Source organism: Thalassophryne amazonica, chromosome 7, assembly GCF_902500255.1.
Source record: "Thalassophryne amazonica chromosome 7, fThaAma1.1, whole genome shotgun sequence".
Taxonomy (NCBI): Eukaryota; Metazoa; Chordata; class Actinopteri; order Batrachoidiformes; family Batrachoididae; genus Thalassophryne; species Thalassophryne amazonica.
Window position 1 is genome coordinate 59,564,595 of NC_047109.1, and position 20,224 is coordinate 59,584,818.

Below are 20,224 nucleotides of genomic sequence, written 5' to 3' on the forward strand. Positions count from 1 at the left end.
CAAAACCAAGAAATGTGAATGAATTGTGGAATGTTGTTAAAGAATCTTGGAGTGGAATAACAGCTGAAAGGTGCCACAAGTTGGTTGACTCCATGCCTCGCAGATGTGACGAAATCATGAAAAACTGTGGTTATACAACTAACTACTAGTTTAGTGATTCACAGGATTGCTAAAAAAGCAATTTGAACATAATAGTTTTGAGTTTGTAGCATCAACAGCAGATGCTACTATTATTGTGAACACCCCCTTTTCTACTTGTTTTTTTTACTAATAGCCCAATTTCGTAGCCTTAAGAGTGTGCATATCATGAATGCTTGGTCTTGTTGGATTTGTGAGAATCTACTGAATCTACTGGTACCTTGTTTCCTATGTAACAATAAGGAATATACTCAAAACCTGGATTAACCTTTTTAGTCACATAGCACTACTATTATTCTGAACACTACTGTATTGTTTAAATATGACATTACCACACTTGTAAGTTATATGGGACAACATGTGGAGTTCACAGCATTCTTCTCCATGTTTTGGTAGCTTCCATAAGGGGTCATCAAAGCAGACTGTCTGTCTACATCTCACTTTGTCCTCTGCTTCTTCTGTCTCACAAACCACCTGCATGTCCTCCCTCATCACACCTATAAACCTCCTCTTTGGCCTCCCTTTTCATCTCCTGCCTGGTGCTCCATTATTTCTCCCAAGGAAAATTGCACATGCATTGTTCAGGTGTTTCACCTTCAGCTCAGCCTCTTCTCTTTTGTGAGCTGTCTCTAAGCCGTACAAGAAATCTGGTTTATCTCTTTTAAACTTTCCATGTAACGCTTACAGATAAGCCTTCGATCACAAATTGCTCCTGTCACTCTTCACCACCCACTCCACCCTGCATTCACGCTTGTCTTCACCTCTCTGCAACACTCTCCACTACTTTGAACAATTGACCCAATTTAAACTTATGTACCTTCACCACCTTTTCATCTTGCAACCTCAGTATTCCATCATGCTCCCTCTCATTCACACATGCACACTGTCTTGCTTCTACTGACTTTCATTCCCCTTCTCTGCAGACATCTCCAGGCTGGTCTCAACCTGATCGGCCAACAGATCACAGTGTCATCTTCAAACAACATCATTGATTGAGCCTCCTGTGTGATCTCATCCATCAAACTGTATACGTATCACTACTGCAAACAAGGAAGGGCTCAGCTTATAGGTTTGTTTTTTCTGAATCTGAACTGCGCTATTCAGATTTAAGACAGATTCTTTTATATCCACCCATGTGGGTTGAGCCATATTTCAGCAAGATTTGCAGAGGTCTGAACGCAAATGTGCCTTTAATCCGGCTAGCTTAGGGATCACGATGTGAAACACTATGTTCGTGTGCTCACAGCATCATCTCCACTGTGGCTGCAATGGTGAAGAGAGCAAACAACCTTATTTCTATGCAGCGTCTTCTCACCAGGAGAATCCACTCGATGTGTTCGCTTCCATGTGTCACAGACAACTGTGCTCTCATGTCAAGATGTGCTCACACACGCATATCCACATCCAGGAGATTCCATCCAAATTCTTTGCAGTGCTGGACTGAGTTTGGACGCATGCTTGAAAGCAATCCAGATTGAATCCGGTGTTGCTGACCGAATGGTCCCCTCTGAAAATTGGTCCACCCTGCCTTCAGTGTGCCTTGACTGCACATGCGTCTGAGACTGACTCTGAGTGTGACTCTCTTCACGTGAAGCTATCAAAGGGTATAATATGCTTATCAGATGACATCAGATGACAAAGTAAAACCTCATCTAAGGGCTCAAATCATTCTAAAGTCCGTTTAAGCAGAAACGAGGCCGTTTTAAGCAGAAATGAGGTGATATGGGGCAGCCAAAGCTCAGTTGGTAGAGCGAGCTGTCTTATGAATGAAGGTTCAGCGGTTTGAATCTGGCTCCCAACCAGTCAAAAATCTGTATGTTACCGTTGTGTCCTTGGACAAGACACTTAACCCACCTTGCCTGTGTGGCAGCCATGCAGAATGGCAGCCACGCTTCCGTCAGTTTTCACCAGGGCAGCTGTGGCTACACTAGTAGCTTACCACCACCAGTGTGTGAATATGCAAGTGAATGAATAATGCAGCTTGTAAAGTGCTTTGGGTGTCTTGAAAAGTGCTCTATAAATCCAAGTCATTGTTATTATTATTATTATTACTATCGGTGAATCGCTACTGATGCTCCGAAATGACGTAGGCGCAGCAGCACGCTGCTGTGGCGTTGTGATCGGTTCCCCATCTTTTATGATGAAATAATGCTGTATTTATGTGGAAATGATTGTTGTACAAAAGCTTCAGATATCTGTCACTGAGATAGATAATGACTGGAGTCCAGTTTGACGCAGAAACAAAGTGATAATCGGTGAATCACTGCTGACGCTCAGAAATGATGCATGCGCAGTGAAGACAGGGCGGACCAATTTTTAGGGGGATGATTTGGTTGGCGACACCGGCTCATGTTGGATTGCCTGAACCAGTCTGAATGGAGTCTTAGAGTCACCAATCCTCCTATCCTGGATATCTTTGGAAGATGGAGGGATCCGGAACACCCGGAGGGAACCCATGCAAACATGGACAGAACAAGCAAACTTCGCAGAAATGTCCCGGTCAGAAACGTACCTATGACCTTCTTTCCATGAAGCAACAATGCAAACCACTAAGCAACTGTGGTGCCACTTATAGAACACTGATGAAATAATTATGAACACAAATGATTGATATTGTACAGTATGTACACCACAGTGCAATTTGGCCTCCATTTTCATTTCTAAATCCATGTACAAATCTTATCCTACCATTTCCTGTTGTGTTACAGGTATACACCTCATTAAAAAAAATCATATTTCCTTCCTTGTGCCTTTATGTGCATTTGGCATTCAGATAAACACAAATGAGACTATAATAGAAAGCAACGATTACATTGCTGTTGGTTTGTGGTACATGTTACCAAATGATTTTTTTGTAGTTTATACATATATTTAAAATTGTGCCTTCCACATCCCAGTCAGAAAGTATTCATACACGACTTAAAAAAACCCAGACTTAAAAAACTGTTCTACATCACAACAAAGGACATAAATGCAGATAAAAGAAACTGAAGCACTCAGACACACTGGATCATCAACATTAATTGGATAGTGAGGGAGGATAGGAAAGTTTGTTGCCATAAAAATCTAAATAAATAATTGCTAGGTGAAACTCTGGGCGAATGCATTCTCTATCTGGATGATCATAAATCCTGAAATAATGACATGCTTACCCATAAATGACTAAACAAGGGGCCATTAAGGCATGCATGACTTCTCCTGATGTCTGTGTAGCAGATGTTAATAATTTTTTCCATAATGGAAAAGGAGAGAGGGAAGAGGCAAACTGCTCTGTTCAATCATATCAAAGAAAATGTCAAATAAGGGTCAGCAGTATAACAGACCCAAAGTAAATGTGAACCTGTTTACATTTTAAGAAAATAATATTTTATCTTGTATTTTTGGAATTTCAGTTGAGGGCTGTGTTGACACAAATGTGAAATGTAACAGCTGAAAGTAGACGTACGTGTTGTCACATCATTTGTTTTCATCTTCTCTTTGTTGTTTTCAGATCTTGATGGGAGATATCTTAACGTTCAGGTCCAAACTGCGATTCAGCTGATCAGCTACAAATTTGAGCTCCTTATCGCTTAACAAATTGATTCTGCCAGCAGCAAGTAGTGAGATTTATCAGTGTATTAGATCCATACTATGGCACCAGTCATATTAATGCTCATTTTGATTCACCCTACCTAAACCGTGTTATTTCTTAAAGCTTAGCTGTGATCTTATCAGCGAGACTGACAGATAACTGCCTGGGTAACACGCTGCTCACAAAAATATCTGTCTCCTCTTTTGTGATCAGATGCTTTTGTTTTTCACCGGCTCAATTAAGCACTTTGTCGATTTTTGTGTCTTATGTCAGGGTAAATTCTCTAAACTGACACAAGAAGTAAATTCACCTTTGCTTTACACTGTACATGTTCTTTATTCTTTCTTCACATTAAACACAGGCACGACATCAAACATCTTCACTTTTACTATATTAATCTGTGCAATCTGTGTGCCAGCTTGAAAGTTATGCTTTGTTTATATTGCCTTTTTTTTTTTGTTCTGACATTTTATGATTGCTGTTGTAATTAGAGCAGGTAGATTATTGGAGCGTGTTATGAGACTTGCTGCTTTATCACCTGAAATAAATCCAGAATATTTATCCTGGTGCTGTGATGAAAAACAGCAGTTTTATTGACAAAAAAAAAAGAACTTTGAGCAGAAGTGCCGACATGATCTGAATTACCGGGGGTACTGGGGTGTCTGCCCCCTCACGTTCAAAACTATATCCTTCTTGTCTGTAATTCCAAATATTACAATAGATTTGCCATGTTCATGCCTGGAAGAATCTTGTAGTACAGTTTCAGACACCCCTAAAGTGGACCATACCATTGTTATACCCCTGTCACACATATGCCAATTGAGGCTGAATGACACATCCGGGCAGTCGGGAAGTATTGAAGTGAGGTCTGAAGATGGACGGACAGCCATACCATTTGCTCGGCTGTCCCAAGTGTGTTCAAAACACTCTTGGCACTGTCGAGATGGGACGCACATCTGACGGCAATCTATGTCCAGTTTGTGCATCAACTGAACGCAATCTACATATTGTGATGGCGTCATAAACAGCAATGATCTGATCGTGGTTGTTTGAGCTCTGAGATGGATTGGTCACAGCAAAGCCTGCCGGCATGTTGTGCCATGTATGTCTACCTCCACTGGACCACAGCCAGGGAGGGCAAAGGAAATGTTTATATGTAATAACTAGGGATGTCCAGATCCGATCACGTGATCAGAAATCGGGCCCGATGACATGGTATCAGACTTGATCGAAATCGGACGTTGCATCCCGATCAGGAATCCAATATAGATTTTATACTCATTATTTTGATCAGCGCTATTTTAAGCTCATTATTGCAGATTAATGGGCCTTTCACACGTCGGAAGCGTCAGAGGCGCCAGGAAACGGTCTAAAAAGCATTATTTTCAATGAGACGCGTTGCTTTTTAGAGGCGTCAGAAGCGTTGCATCAAAAGCTGAACTAAAGTGATGCTTCTGACGGGAGCGTGCATTGCCGCTTGTCGGCAGGCTGACGTGGTCAAAGTTCAACTCAATCTTTTTTTTTTATTGAACAAAAGAAAAAAAAAAAAACAGAACAAATTCAACCCTATCCAACTTTCGACGCTCTGAGCTGTGACGTAGCTTCGTGCTGTCCAATAGGAACGACGTGTTGGGCTAAAACACGGAAGACTAGTGGCAGAAAATATTGATCTGTACAAAACAGATCGGTGCAGAAACCACTGATCTGTTTTGTAGAGATCAGTGGTTTCTGCACTGATCTCTACAAAACACATCAGTGGTTTCTGCACTGATCTCTACAAAACAGATCGGTTCAGAAACCACTGATCTGTACAAAACACAAACATGTCACAGGACTGCTCATTTATAGAGCAGTTTTCTAAAGAAAAATCCTTGGAAATGTTTTTTATTGTTGTTGTTTGTTACCTCAAAATGTCTGATTACTGTTTAAAAAAAGTTTAGAACACTTGTAATTAAAATAGCTAAATCAATATATGGTTCTTTAGAACCCTTTCATCTGTAAATTAAAACCACCTGTTATTTCAGATTACATAATTTCTTGTTTAACATAAGGAACCGTGGACATTTATTTTTAGACAAATAAAATTTTTAAGTCTGGTAGATTATTACTTGATTGTTCAAGCTACCTCAAGGAGAAGTGCACTGTTTAAGTGATAAATTATAAAATAAGGTGATTAAAATGAAAATATTATATATTTAGCATTTGTTCATTGTTCATTCAGTTTTTTAAAGTATCAGATCGGGACTCGGTATCGGCAGATTTTCAAAATCAAATGACTTGGAATCGGATTGGGGCCAAAAAACCTGATCAGGACTTCCCTAGTAATAACATGTATGTGGCATACATTCATCATGTACTGTGAATGTGAACAGTGCGCTATCAAACCGAAAGCACCATGCACCACTGTGCAGCGCACACCGTTGCAGATCTGAACAGGCTGTTATATCCATAATAGACCTTACAGTGCAGATATATGTCCATTTCATCCCATGGCCGATGTAAATAATGTGAAATATTGTGCCCATCATATTTGTATATACCATAGGCAGCTGCGCCTTTCTGTGGTCTCATGCACAGTAATGCATGCTGAATGGATCTCACCGCTGTAATATGCATATTATTACTTGATCAATTTCTAACTCTGTAGGAGATATTACGTGGAACTGTTTTGCCAGGCCATGACAGCATTAATGAACATGAATCTCACCTCCAGCAATGACCTAGGAGTGTTTCAAAGCACAGGGTGGACGTGGAGCCTGGACCACAGCCTGTGGTCAAAAGCCTCTCACTTGGCTGCTGTGTGCTGGAATTAACCGCTGCAAAAATAAATCTCATGTGATAATCCAACCATCGCGGTATATAGAATTGCGTGTGCTGCTGAAGTGAGCCAAAACACACAAAAAAAAATTAAATTAAAGTTTGCTGGGAAGGCTGCATCTGACACATGGGAAAACTTGGCCCACTGCCAGCAGTGTCTAGTGGCTGACAACGGTGCGCATGCATAGCGGCTCAGTCAGCGGTTATGAACGCACACACACATATACACACCCAGTGATCATCTAATCATTCCGACACCTGCTCTACATACACAAGCACGTGAAGTCAGTAGTGCTGGGAAGGAAAGGACAAATGACAATCCATCTTATAGACGGATTCTTGGTTGCGACAAAATAGCAAGGTGATTGCACACATTTGCGCTAATTTGGGTCATGCTTCAGTCTCCTAACACTGGTTTTCCTGGTGTAACTGAGCCTTTATACTACCAAAAATTTCTCTTTGGTTCAAGCAACAATTTGCCATGCCTTGAGAAAGACACACTAGTTGAACTTTAAAATAAAGATAAAGTAAACGTCAGGTACTATTTTGTTTTTTTTTAATGCATTTTGTGAATTCTAGCACCTTCTAAAAAAATTGTGTTTGACAGAGGTCTTAAATTCCGAAGACAGAAGATTTTGCAAAGTATTCAGCAGGCTTCAAAAATGACAGGTGAGACGATTTCACACATCTCAACAGCCTGGCCATATGTGCTTTGATTTCCCTCTGTTCTGTGGCTTTGTTTTGTCATTTCATACTGCCAAGAAAATAATCATGAAAATAAACAACCCTGACATCTTGTCTTGTGAAATGATTAATGACTTTGATTCATTAGCTTGCAGTTATAAGTGAAGCAGACATGAAGGTCCAACCTTGATTTTTAAGTGAATCTTTCTTTGGTATAATGCATATGCACATACTTTTGATTAAAAAGAAAGCTTTTATAAATTTACCCTTACCCATTTGAAATCAAGCTCCTTAATATATTTTACCTTCAACAAATAAAGATTTCATAAATTACACGATCGGTTAAAAGCTTATTATGGCGTGTTATGCACCCAGCCTTTCAAATTAAATATCTCACTAACTATTTACTTACAATTAAAATGTTTTGGCGCATTTGTTTGATGTTAAAGAATGATAATTCATGAAAACGTTCTACCAATATAGCAGAAAACAGAATTTTAAAATCAGCTGCAGCTTTGAACATTGAACAAGTTCTACATACCACGCCTCAATATTTATTGCCAGGTTTGTGTTGATACATTTATAGGTAATGCAAGCTCTGTAACCTTTAATCACAGAACAACACCAAATCAGAAAAACGTTGGGATGATATGAAAATGGAAAACAAACAAACACAAAAAAGCAGTGATTCTTAAGCCCCCCGTCACGCATAGCAATAATGTGCTAGAGCCATGCCTGACACGGCAAATATGAGGTCTGTCAATAAAGTAACGGTCCTTTTTATTTTTTTCAAAAACTATATGGATTTCATTCATGTTTTTACGTCATTCATGCTTGAACCCTCGTGCGCATGCGTGAGTTTTTCCACGCTTGTCGGTGACGTCATTCGCCTGTGAGCACGCCTTGGGAAGGAGTGGTCCCGCCCCCTCGTCTGATTTTCATTGTCTGGAAATGGCGGAATGAAAAGGACTTTTTTCCATCAGAATTTTTTCAGAAGCTGTTAGAAACTGGCACCTGGAAACCATTCGAAAAATTTATCTGGCTTTTGGTGAAAATTTTACGGGCTTCACAGAGAATAAGGATTGTTACTACAGCTTTAAGGACCCCTTTAAGGACACTCGGCGAGCCACGCTCCGAGCTGTGACTACGCGGCACAAGCCACCGGACCATTTCTAAACGGATGGCTCTGTGGATACGAGACCATCATGTGCTCTTTCTCTGGTTATCACAAGAGCTGGACATCAGCCATTTTCCAGCAGATTTCACTTTTAACAAGAGTTTTTGTCATGGAAAGCCGCGCGGAGGCTTCGCACGTAAAGACCGATTCGCTTTGGAAGCGAGACAAAGGAACACCTCCGTTTCGGCCTGTCAGAGGACAAGTTTGGACATGCCTATCTCGGCTTTCAATGCTTACCAGTCCAGTAAGTATCAGAGAAACTGTGGAGAGCTGGACATGTCCAAACTTGTCCTCTGACATGCCGAAACGGAGGTGTTCTGTTGTCTCGCTTCCAAAGCGAATCGGCCTTTACGCGCGAAGCCTCTGCACGGCTTTCCATTTCAGATGCAGCAAATCTTATATGTAAAAGTCTGATGTATATGTCTATATATCTGGGTATGTATGAAATGTCCTCTTATGACGAGCCTGTCGCGTAGTAGCAGTAATCATGGCAACTGAATGATTATATAGACAGGAAATGCGCAAATACTTATGGATCTTCCAAATGTTTATAAAAGTCCCACTTCATCTTTCCTTCCTTCCTGTATGCAATATCCAAATACATCGCAAATGTTATCTTATAATCTGAAATTGATAAAAGTGTTGATCAGTCAAGATCAAAGTTGTTCACTGAGGATTAAAATTCCCTTAAATGTCACTCAGTTCCATCTTTGAATTGAAGAGAATTAAAGCACTGGCATACTGTCAGAGGCAAAGCTCTCATAAATGTTGATGAAATCTCACACATACCCACCTGCATTTAAAGATTAACAAAAGTAAAGCACAGTTAATTAAGATAAAAGAAACGATTCCAACCTTGTATCAGTAGAAGAGCGGAGAGAAGTCCAGGCACCGAGGACTCAATCCATTCACAGGGGCGGGAGTGGCCGCCTGCTCTTCCTGCAATCTGATTGGCCACCCTGTATGCTTCTCCATTGTCATTGGCTGTTGGTCATGTCAATCATTGTGCTCGATGTAAGTCTCCGTTGTGTGATCAAACGGAAACAAAACTGAAACCTAGAATAAGACTGCGCCGTGTATGAAACACTACAGAACTTTTATTTTGACACAAATTCAGGAAGTGGCTCTGCAGCTGCACCAATTAAATGCTGTAGCTTCACCGATCACGGATTTTCCTCGTGTTGACAGCAGCGCGTGGTTCGAGAACACTGTATACGAGGGCTGTCCATAAAGTATAGGTCCTTTTAATTTTTTTCAAAAACTATATGGATTTCATTCATATGTTTTTACGTCAGACATGCATGAACCCTCATGCGCATGCGTGAGTTTTTCCACGCCTGTCGGTGACGTCATTCGCCTGTGAGCACTCCTTGTGGGAGGAGTCGTCCAGCCCCTCGTCGGAATTCCTTTGTCTGAGAAGTTGCTGAGAGACTGGCGCTTTGTTTGATCAAAATTTTTTCTAAACCTGTGAGACACATCGAAGTGGACATGGTTCGAAAAATTAAGCTGGTTTTCTGTGAAAATTTTAACGGCTGATGAGAGATTTTGAGGTGACACTGTCGCTTTAAGGACTTCCCACGGTGCGAGACGTCGCTCAGCGCTTTCAGGCGGCGTCATCAGCCTGTTTCAAGCTGAAAACCTCCACATTTCAGGCTCTATTGATCCAGGACGTCGTGAGAGAACAGAGAAGTTTCAGAAGAAGTCGGTTTCAGCATTTTATCCGGATATTCCACTGTTAAAGGAGATTTTTTTAATGAAAGACGTGCGGACGGGTCCGTGCGGACGGGTCCGTGCGGACGGGTCCGTGCGGACGGGTCCGTGCGGACGGGTCCGTGCGGACGGGTCCGCGCGTCAGGACGCAGCCGACGCGGTGCGGCGGCACAGGAAAAACACCTCCGTGTTGATAACCATTTGTAAAATCCAGGCGGCTTTTGATGGCTTTCAGTGGAGTGAGTATATGAGAAATTGTTTAACAGCTGGACATGTTCCAACTTGTCCTTAAGGCTTCCAACAGAGGTGTTTTTCCTGTGGCGGAGCGTCGCGGTGGCTGCAAGCCGACGCGCGGACCCATCCACACGTCTTTCATTAAAAAAATCTCCTTTAACAGTGGAATATCCGGATAAAATGCTGAAACCGACTTCTTCTGAAACTTCTCTGTTCTCTCTCGACGTCCTGGATCAATAGAGCCTGAAATGTGGAGGTTTTCAGTTTGAAACAGGCTGATGACGCCGCCTGAGAGTGCTGAGCGACGTCTTGCACTGTGGGAAGTCCTTAAAGCAACAGTGTCACCTCAAAATCTCTCATCAGCCGATAAAATTTTCACTGAAAACCAGCTTAATTTTTCGAACCGTGTCCACTTCGATGTGTCTCACAGGTTTAGAAAAAATTTTGATCAAACAAAGCGCCAGTCTCTCAGCAACTTCTCAGACAAAGGAATTCCGACGAGGGGCTGGATGACTCCTCCCACAAGGAGTGCTCACAGGCGAATGACGTCACCGACAGGCGTGGAAAAACTCACGCATGCGCACGAGGGTTCATGCATGTCTGATGTAAAAACATATGAATGAAATCCATATAGTTTTTGAAAAAAATAAAAAGGACCTATACTTTATGGACAGACCTCGTATTTCCATAATCTCTATAAATATGGGACGGCCGGCCCACGCACGTCTAAACGTGCAGCGGCCCACCGGGCAAATGCCCAAAATCACAGATTACCAGTCCGAGCCTGTGCGTCTTTATCAGTCAGGCCGGTCGCAGCACCGGTCACCGCGATTGCTCTGCCACCAATGCGCTTACTGGGTCTGCGGGCTCGGTAAACGCCGCAGTGGGCCACTCACACCACGCCCCTCTCTGCTGTGCAGAGCTGCGCCAACTGTGGCAACAGGTCCAGAGACTATGCTCGCTGTTTTGATGCGCAGGCAGCCCGCAAGGATAGATTTCTTGCGGAAAAAATCCACAGCACCGCAGGGTCTCGGTATACTGCAGCCGCAGAGTTCTGTGGCCATAACTTGGATTCTTTGCGGGTCCCGCATCCGTACCCTCGGAGGCAGTGAGTGAAGGGAGAGAACGCGCATTGTGTTCTGCGTGTGTCTATTTATAATCTTCTCACCCAGAAGAAAAAAGAGAGTGTTTACACAGGAGAGAAAAGTGAGAACATGTTAATGCCTGTTTGAGAAAACTGTATAAAGTGTGTAGTGAGGGGTTTTACACGAAGCAGGATTACATGAAGCAGGATTTGCACGAACGCCAGACCAAATCAAGCACCGGTGGAAGACGTGCGCCGCTGTTTAGATGGGGATATTCCAAATGATACCAATGACCATGTATACAGGAGTAACTCTGTCGGCTTAAGCATGTAAATGGGTTATTCCTAATGATTCAGAAACCGGAATATTGACCTTAACCCGAATATTAACGGCATGTAAACGTAGTCAGTGTGTAAAGGGCAGGAGCGCAAGCCTAAACTGAACACATATGATCTCCGATCCCTCGGAGGGACTGCATCAAGAAGTGTCAGTCATCAAGAGCTGATATAATAACATGGGCAAGAGATTAAGGTCCTTTCACATCGCAAGCGTCAGCTGCGGCAAACACACTCTGGGTTTTTCCACAACTACAAAAGCTGAGCGATCACCATCTTGGATTTGCGTCTGTAGAACCACGGAAAAGCTTAAAAAACAGCAGTAGAATGAGTCTTCCATCATCCTGTTGAGAGAAGCTTTTTGTCAGCTACGAGGGAGGACCAGTGACTTGGTGGGATCGATCGAACCACGACAGCGTGCAGAGGAACACAGAGCAGCCAGAGTTCAGACCTCATTCCGGGATGATGGAGCAGACAGACTCAATCCGAAATTCCTCACTTCTGGATATATACAAACACCCAGTTTGACCAACGGAGCTTAGTTCTGCAGCTTAGTTTGAGGTGGGAATAATTTAAAAATTAAACGTTACTGCACTGCTTAAGTTTTGCTCAGCGAACACTATCTTAGCATTTTAGCACAGTTGAGCTGAGTGAACGCTTTAATTTATAAATGGTTCAGTCTATTTTTATATTTTCCAAATAAAGCTACAGCTTTTTTGTTACTTGTGAGACCACAAAAAGCTCAGCTTTAAATAACTTAGATTTTTTCAAGCATTTTATCCAGGGTTTTTTTTCTCCTTTTTTAACTGTTTAGTATTTCTTTATATTTTAAGAAATATTTTTGTATTTGCCCTAAAATCAGTAACATTTGCTGTGCAGGCAACCTAAATTCCCACGCACTTCAAAAACTTCCAGTGATGAGCTGAACAGTATGAAGTCCAGTCAGAAGAAAACATCTCTGCTCTTCAAAATGGGACAAAAGTGTCTTCAACAACTCCACCAGAGGTCAAAGCTGCAGAAGAGATCTTCATCTGTTTAAAAGACTAGTCAAATTCATATTTTAGAAATGACTCTGTCCTGATCACAGCATTAAAAGCAATCATATATTCTGACGTAATTACAAGTTGAAATGACTCAATTAAAAATTATTTCATCATGAGGTTTATGTCACGTTAACAAATCTTACTTTACAATCACACTGCAGTCATTGTTAAATCATCTCCTGTTGCATTTATAATAAACATTCGCATTTATTTACAGTGTCTGTTTTTCTGGTTGAAATGAGATATGAATAATCTACCAGACTTAAAAATGTACACATTTCAATGTTATTTTATTTGTCTAAAAATAAATGTCCAAGGTTCCTTATGTTAAACAAGTAATCATCTAATCTGAAATTATGTTATGGTAAATTATGGTTTTACTTTTTAGATGAAGAAAGGTTTCTAAAGAATATTTTATTTTCTTACTATTATAATTACAAGTGTTCTAAACTTTTTTTTACAGTAATCAGAAATTAATTTTAAGGTAAAAAAAAAACATTTGCAAGGATTTTCTTCAGAAAACTGCTGTGTATAATGAGCCATTCTGACACACGTTTCTGCCGCTGATCTGTATAAAACACAGTGTTTTTTACAGATCAGTGTTTCTGCCACTGTAGTATTCTGTGTTTTGGCCTGATGCCTCATTTCTATTGGACAGCGCGAAGCTACGTGACAGCGCACAGTGGCAAAAGTTGGACTGGTTTGAACTTTGACCATGGGAACTTGCCGACAAGTGGCAACGTGAAGCGTCGTTTTAGCTTGGCTTTTGACATTAAAAACACAAAGGGTCTCATTGAAAATAATGCTTTTTAGACCAATTCATGACGCTTCTAACGCCGTCAACGCTTCCGGTGTGAAACCCCCTTTACCTTGGGAAATCTTTGACAACCACTAAAACACAGAGTTACATGCACAAATGCCACTTAAACGCTACTGTGCAAGAACAGAAGCCCTATGATAACCTTGTCCAGAAGTGGGGTTGATGTCTCTGGGCTGTGAGGCATCTGGATTGGACCATCAAACACAGCAAATGTTTACTGTGGTTAGACTAATCAATATTATAAATCTTCTTTGGAAGAAATGAATGTCGTGCAAAAATGACCATCCAGACTGTTATCAGCAACAAGTCCAAAAGCCAATTTCTGTCAACTTATGAGGTTGTGTCAGTTCTCTTATCAAAGGCAATTTACACTTCTGTGATGGCAGCATTAATTCAGGAAAGTACATTGAAAGTTTAGAGGAACATATACTGTCTTGAAGATGACATCTTTTCCAGGGATGTCCATGCATTCTTCAACAAGACAATGTAAAATCACATTCTGCACACACTACAAAGGCATGGCTACAGAAGGAGAGTGTACGGATCCTAGACTGGCCTGACAGCAGTCCTAACCTGTCCCCAGGTAACAAAAGAAAAATGTTCCCAGAACGTTATCAGAACATAACCAAAAATGTTACCAGAACGTTATGGAAAACGTTTGCAGAACGTTCTTATGGATGGTTTTCTTGGCGTCCTCTCAGCATTACTAAATACATTATGGGAACATTACTAGAAACATTAGGATAACCCGAGGAAAACATGATAGGTATGTTCTTGCAAGGTTATGGATGTTGCTGTGTGGATGCACTTGAACCTAATTGTAGCATTGCATTGAAAATTGTAACCTTGAGGAAATATCTGTGCAGAACTAGATTGATGATGGAAATCCTATATCATATGTTACAAATAGATTTTGCTTCCTCTTGTGGTATAAACAATCCAATGTCCATATCTTAACCATGTGCTCAAAGAGGTTGATAAAGTCCAAGGCCACTACGTGAAAGCTGGTACATAATATTTGGGATTGATGTTAAGAAAATAAACAATTGCTAGTTCCAGAAATATTTGTGTGGGGCAGGAGATGTCACACAACACTAAATATTATTTACTCTACATCCATTATTACCACCAGAATGAGTTTTTCTACACTTAAGAGTACTGTAACCATTTGTTTGCAATGTACCCCAGTTTAAAAAATAGCTCCATCTATTTTTAAAGTATTTAATATCTTTTGTCTCTAGAAGTGCCCGCAAATATATCTTGAACTGTGCTTAAATAAAGCAAGCAAGACACTTTTACCAAATTAATTTTTAATATCTAGTATGAGTACATCCATTCCTTCTGGAGCTCCATCAACTAGCTTATTTTAAACACATCCAACATGATCAATCACCATCCCCACTCCTCCAGAGTTCTGCACGTGCACTATACAGTCTTAGGTTTAACTTTGCTCGTTGTGGTCATTGCACCCATCTGCAGCACCTCCAGCTGCATGCTGTGAAATGGTTGAGCGTGAAACAGCTCCTATAAAGAGAGATAATAATACTTGACAGTTAACCCGGAAGCGCTATAGGCTCTCTCATGCATGCACACTCGTAACTGTGAGATGGTTTATTATTTTAAAATAGCAAACAAAAATAAGCAGCAAAGAAGGGTCCACAAAAAAGGTGGACCAGCTTGCAAGCATCATGGCCTCTACCTGCCCTATAAATGGCCTTGACCTAGATCTGCATTGAGTGCAACCCCCGAGTGGAAGATTCTATGTGTTAAACACGGTGCCGAACGGGCAACAATCTGTGTTTTCATCGTGAAATTGTGAACACCAATACAAAAAATCTGTATACTACAAAAATACAGGTCAATTCAACATATTTTACATGTGTGTTGTATGATCTGGGCCCCATCAATAATTGAATTACAGTGATATTCCTAAATAACCTGGTCCATACCAGACCCTTGATCATCCTGCCAGTGTTCATCTCAGATTGTAACCTGGTGTTTAAAGCAAAGCATGAGGCGTTTATAAAATAAAATATTTTATTGCTGGAGCCGAAAAAGTGAGATAATAGCAGGAATCTTCACAATGTGAGGTTGACATAAACTGTTAATCCCTTAACGCCCGAATTTATATAGCTGTATATAAAAAAATGTTGTGTGTGTGTTTTTGCCTTTAAGTAGATGGTAAATAATATTGAGATTATTAATTTCACTTTTGCACAAAAACTAGATAGTAATATTGGGTATTCTGGTAATGACTTTATGTTATAATGTTATAATGATAATGATGGTATGTTGCAAATTTGTGACAACAGGCATACAGGTCAATTTGGTAAGTTGCATATTTGAGTCAGAGATTGTAGCATATATGCGATGATGGGCATTAAGGGATTAAGTCTAGTACAAACATTTGTATGTTTTTCAAAATAACCAGATTCTAGAGTCTACAGCTACTCCTGGATGAGACACCGGTCCATCACAGGTTGCTTTCCCAGCTAAGTCTGATACCCAATGAAAGCTGGCTGAAATGGGACAATGCAGATGAAATGTCTTATCCAAGAAGACTAACAAGTAGCCGAACTGTGAATCCAGCTGAAGTCTATATAATGGTCGCCCAACTCTTCTTCCGCTGAGCTGCATGTTCTTTATCTACAAGGTAAAGGCAATTTCAAACGTGCCCAATTATTGTGTCAGGTTGTCACAATCCATCAGATGTTTCTGCATATTAGTGTAGTTGGGAGAGGAAAAGGGGGAAAAAAATGGATTTTGGAAAAAAAAAAAACTGAAACTGCTTGCACATCAATCTCAATTTATTTATAAAGCACTTTAAAATCAATGTCAATGACCACAGTGCTGTACACAAATAAGAACAAGCAAATTAAAATACATAAAAAAATAAACCACAGTCAAAACAATAAATAATAAGATCCAACATCTCAAGCTAAGTTAAAAGCCAAAGAGAAGAAATGTGTTTTCAGAGAGGATTTAAAAGCAGAGAGAGAATCAGCCTGCCTGATGTGCAAAGGAAGATCATTCCACAGTTTTGGGGCAGCGACTGAAAAAGCTCTTCGCTTCCTCTTTGCCTTTGGAACAACTAACAGTGACAGATCAGCTGACCTGAGTGAGCGTGAAGGGATGTAAAAATGGAGCAGGTCAGACAGATATGGTGGAGCAAAACCACAAAGACATTTAAACACAAATAAAATAATTTTAAAATCAATTGTAAAATGAACTGGAAGCCAATGAAATGAGGCCAAAATCGGTGTAATGTGTTCGCATTTTTAATACCAACTAAAAGTGGAGCAGCAGCATTTTGCACCATCTGTAGTTGGGTAAGCAGTGTCTGATTCAGCCCAACATAAAGTGCATTGCAGTAGTCTAGGCGATTAGTGATAAAGGCATGGATTAAAATCTCAAAATGAAAAGAAATGAAAGAAATCGCTTCACCTTGGCCAGTTATCTAAGTTGATAAAACTGGACTTGACTACTGACCTAATCTGAGCATCATTTAAGATCACTGTCCAGTTTTACATCCAGGTTTGTTGCTGTCTGTGTCAGATGCTGACTCACAGGACCCAGATCAACATTAATTTTGGAGGTGTCACTAGGTCCAAACAACAAAACCTCAGTCTTTTTATCGTTCAGGTGTAGAAAATTTATGGATAAGCCATGCCTTAATGCCACCAATGCACCCTAAGATAGATAGAGCGTATTTATTTTGCTGCTTCAGTGGTGCATAAATTTGACAGTCATCAGCAAAAAAGTGAAATGAGATGTCATGTCTCCTAAAAATTGATCCCATTGGGAGTAGATACAGAGAAACAAGGAGAGGACCAAGTATGGAGCCTTGAGGCATCCCACATGTAAGGGGTGCTGCACAAGATTCAACAGCTCCAATGCAGACACAGTAACTTCTCTCTGATAGGTAGGATCTAAACCAATCTAATACAACACCCTTAATGCCCACCCAGTTTTCCAGGTGAGGCAAGAGGATCTGATGGTCCACTGTATCGAAGGCCGCTGTTAGGCCCAACAGGACCAAAACAACACAATGACGAGAATCAGTAGCTAAAAAAATATCGTTAAAAACCAGCAGCAGTGTTAAATCAGTACTGTGACGGGATTTAAAACCAGACTGAAACAACTCCAGGGTGTCCTGATTATTTAAAAATGAACTCAAATGGCAGTAAACAATTTTCTACAAAATTTTAGAAAGAAAAGGAAGTTTGGAAATTGGCCTAAAATTGGACAGTTCAGAAGAATCTAAGCCAGGTTTTTTAATAACACAAGACAGAATTCATTTTTTTGGTGTACCTAAAAATCATCACAGTGAGCCTGTAAATGTTACAGATTTATGGGAAATATGGAAATATGTATCAAAGAAGGTTTGTTACAGAAAACTGCAGTGACTCATGCGACCTTGAGAAACTCCTGAGAACCTGATGAAGGTGTTCCCACTGAGATTTGGCTCCACTGCTGCTGGATATCAGACTGTGTATTAGACACTGATCTGTTTAATTACAGTTTGAGTCGCATGCCATCTGTAAAAGCACCTCATCGCCTCCCTGCACTATCCAAACGACTTAAAGCATCCACAACTATTGTACTCCAAGGACATGCTTAATTGAGTTCTATGCACAAAATGCACTGCAGGTTTCTTCAACTCCCTATGTGTATGTTGGGCCAAGCACGCAGTTGTGCGGCTTTTGTGGTCACACAAACTGACCGGAAATTGTTTGTCGCCTTCAGTTACATTTGGAACAGAGGGTTTTGAAGAAATCTCTTCTCCTTGATGAGAATTCAAGTTGTAAGACTCAACAGGCAAGACCGAAGAAGGTAAAAATAATCCCAAACATGTAACAATATTGTTTTCGGAGGCATGGAAACAGACGTTTCACAAATGGATTTGGAAGCAGCGGCACGAGGCGAGAGGGCTAAATCTGTCTTGTTCATTTGTGATGGACTTGGCGTGAAACAGTGACTTGAGCTTGGATAAAGAAAAGACAGTCTTTGGGTTGTGTGTGTTCGGCATCCCTCGCCACGACCACCACTCCGTCACGCACACACTTACCTTCCAATACAGCGAGCCCAGTGCTACGCACTCACCCATTAATCCCTGCATGTCGGATCCCAGCCAGGTAATTACTGTTTAAAAATATTTCATCCCATTCTTTCCCTAAAAAAAGAGACAAATGGAAACAAAGGGAGCGCAGTTCTGAACGGCGACAAAGCGGCATTTTAAATGCATTCTCTTTTCTCTGGTGGAAACGGTGGCTTTGTTTGCACACAGTACAAGGTGTCTGAAACCAAATCTGCTGCTATTTCATATTTAAATGCACCTGTCATGCTCTAGTTTTTACACTGGGTTTAGAAAGTTGGTGTTGCTGTATTTTATTTGAGAGAAAGCGAGAGAAAGCTTGTGCGATGAAACCTGTTTGTTGATTTGATGCAATGCCAGGTATCTTCCAAATGAAATAAAATTGATGATGGACACAAAAATTTGCAGACTGCGAGCAACTGTTTTCCTATTGTACACAGATAATTTTTCAGTGAAAGAGCCACAGCAGCACCCATGCACGTGTAATTATGTACAGCTGACCTTACTTTGACCTTAACAAGTCACAACACAGCATCTCACTCTTCAGAACAGCAAATAAATGATAAATGAAGCTGACGTGTTACTTTCATACACATACATGAAAAGCAAAATGGTAAAACTGTGGAACAATTTACAATAAACACACTTTCTCATCCTACTGCTACCTCCATTAAAGAGGCATCCAGGCTACTCCAGTGCCTCGCTACAGTGAGACAGCCGTTATATCAGTTTAGTGTGAAATTAGGTATCAAGACTGATTTCTGTACAGACAGAAACTTATTAGCTTAAAATTATAATAATGTGATATTTAAGCTTACCTGTGTGTAAGATACAGCCCCAATTCCAATGAAGTTGGGACGTTGTGTAAAATGTAAATAAAAACAGAATACAATGATTTGCAAATCCTCTTCAACCTATATTCAATTGAATACACCACAAAGACAAGATATTTAATGTTCAAACTGATAGATTTTATTGTTTTTGTGCAAATATTTGCTCATTTTGAAATTTTGAACATTTCAAAAAAGTTGGAATGGGGCAACAAAAGACCGGGAAAGTTGATGAATGCTCAAAGAACACCTAATTTGAAACATGTGAGTGTCATGATTGGGTATAAAAGGAGCATCCCCAAAAGGCTCAGCCATTCACAAGCAAAGATCGGGTAAGGATCACCACTTTGTGAACAACTGCGTGAAAAAATAGTCCAACAGTTTAAGAACAATGTTTCTCAACATTCAATTGCAAGGAATTTAGGGATTCCAACATCTACAGTTCATAATATAATCAGAAGATTCAGAGAATATGGAGAACTTTCTACACGTAAGCAGCAAGGCCGAAAACCAACACTGAATGCCTGTGACCTTCGATCCCTCAGGTGGCACTGCATTAAAAACCGACATCATTGTGTAAAGGATCTTACTGCGTGGGCTCAGGAACACTTCATAAAACCACTGTCCATTAACACAGTTCATCGCTACATCTACAAGTGCAAGTCAAAACTCTACCGTGCAAAGC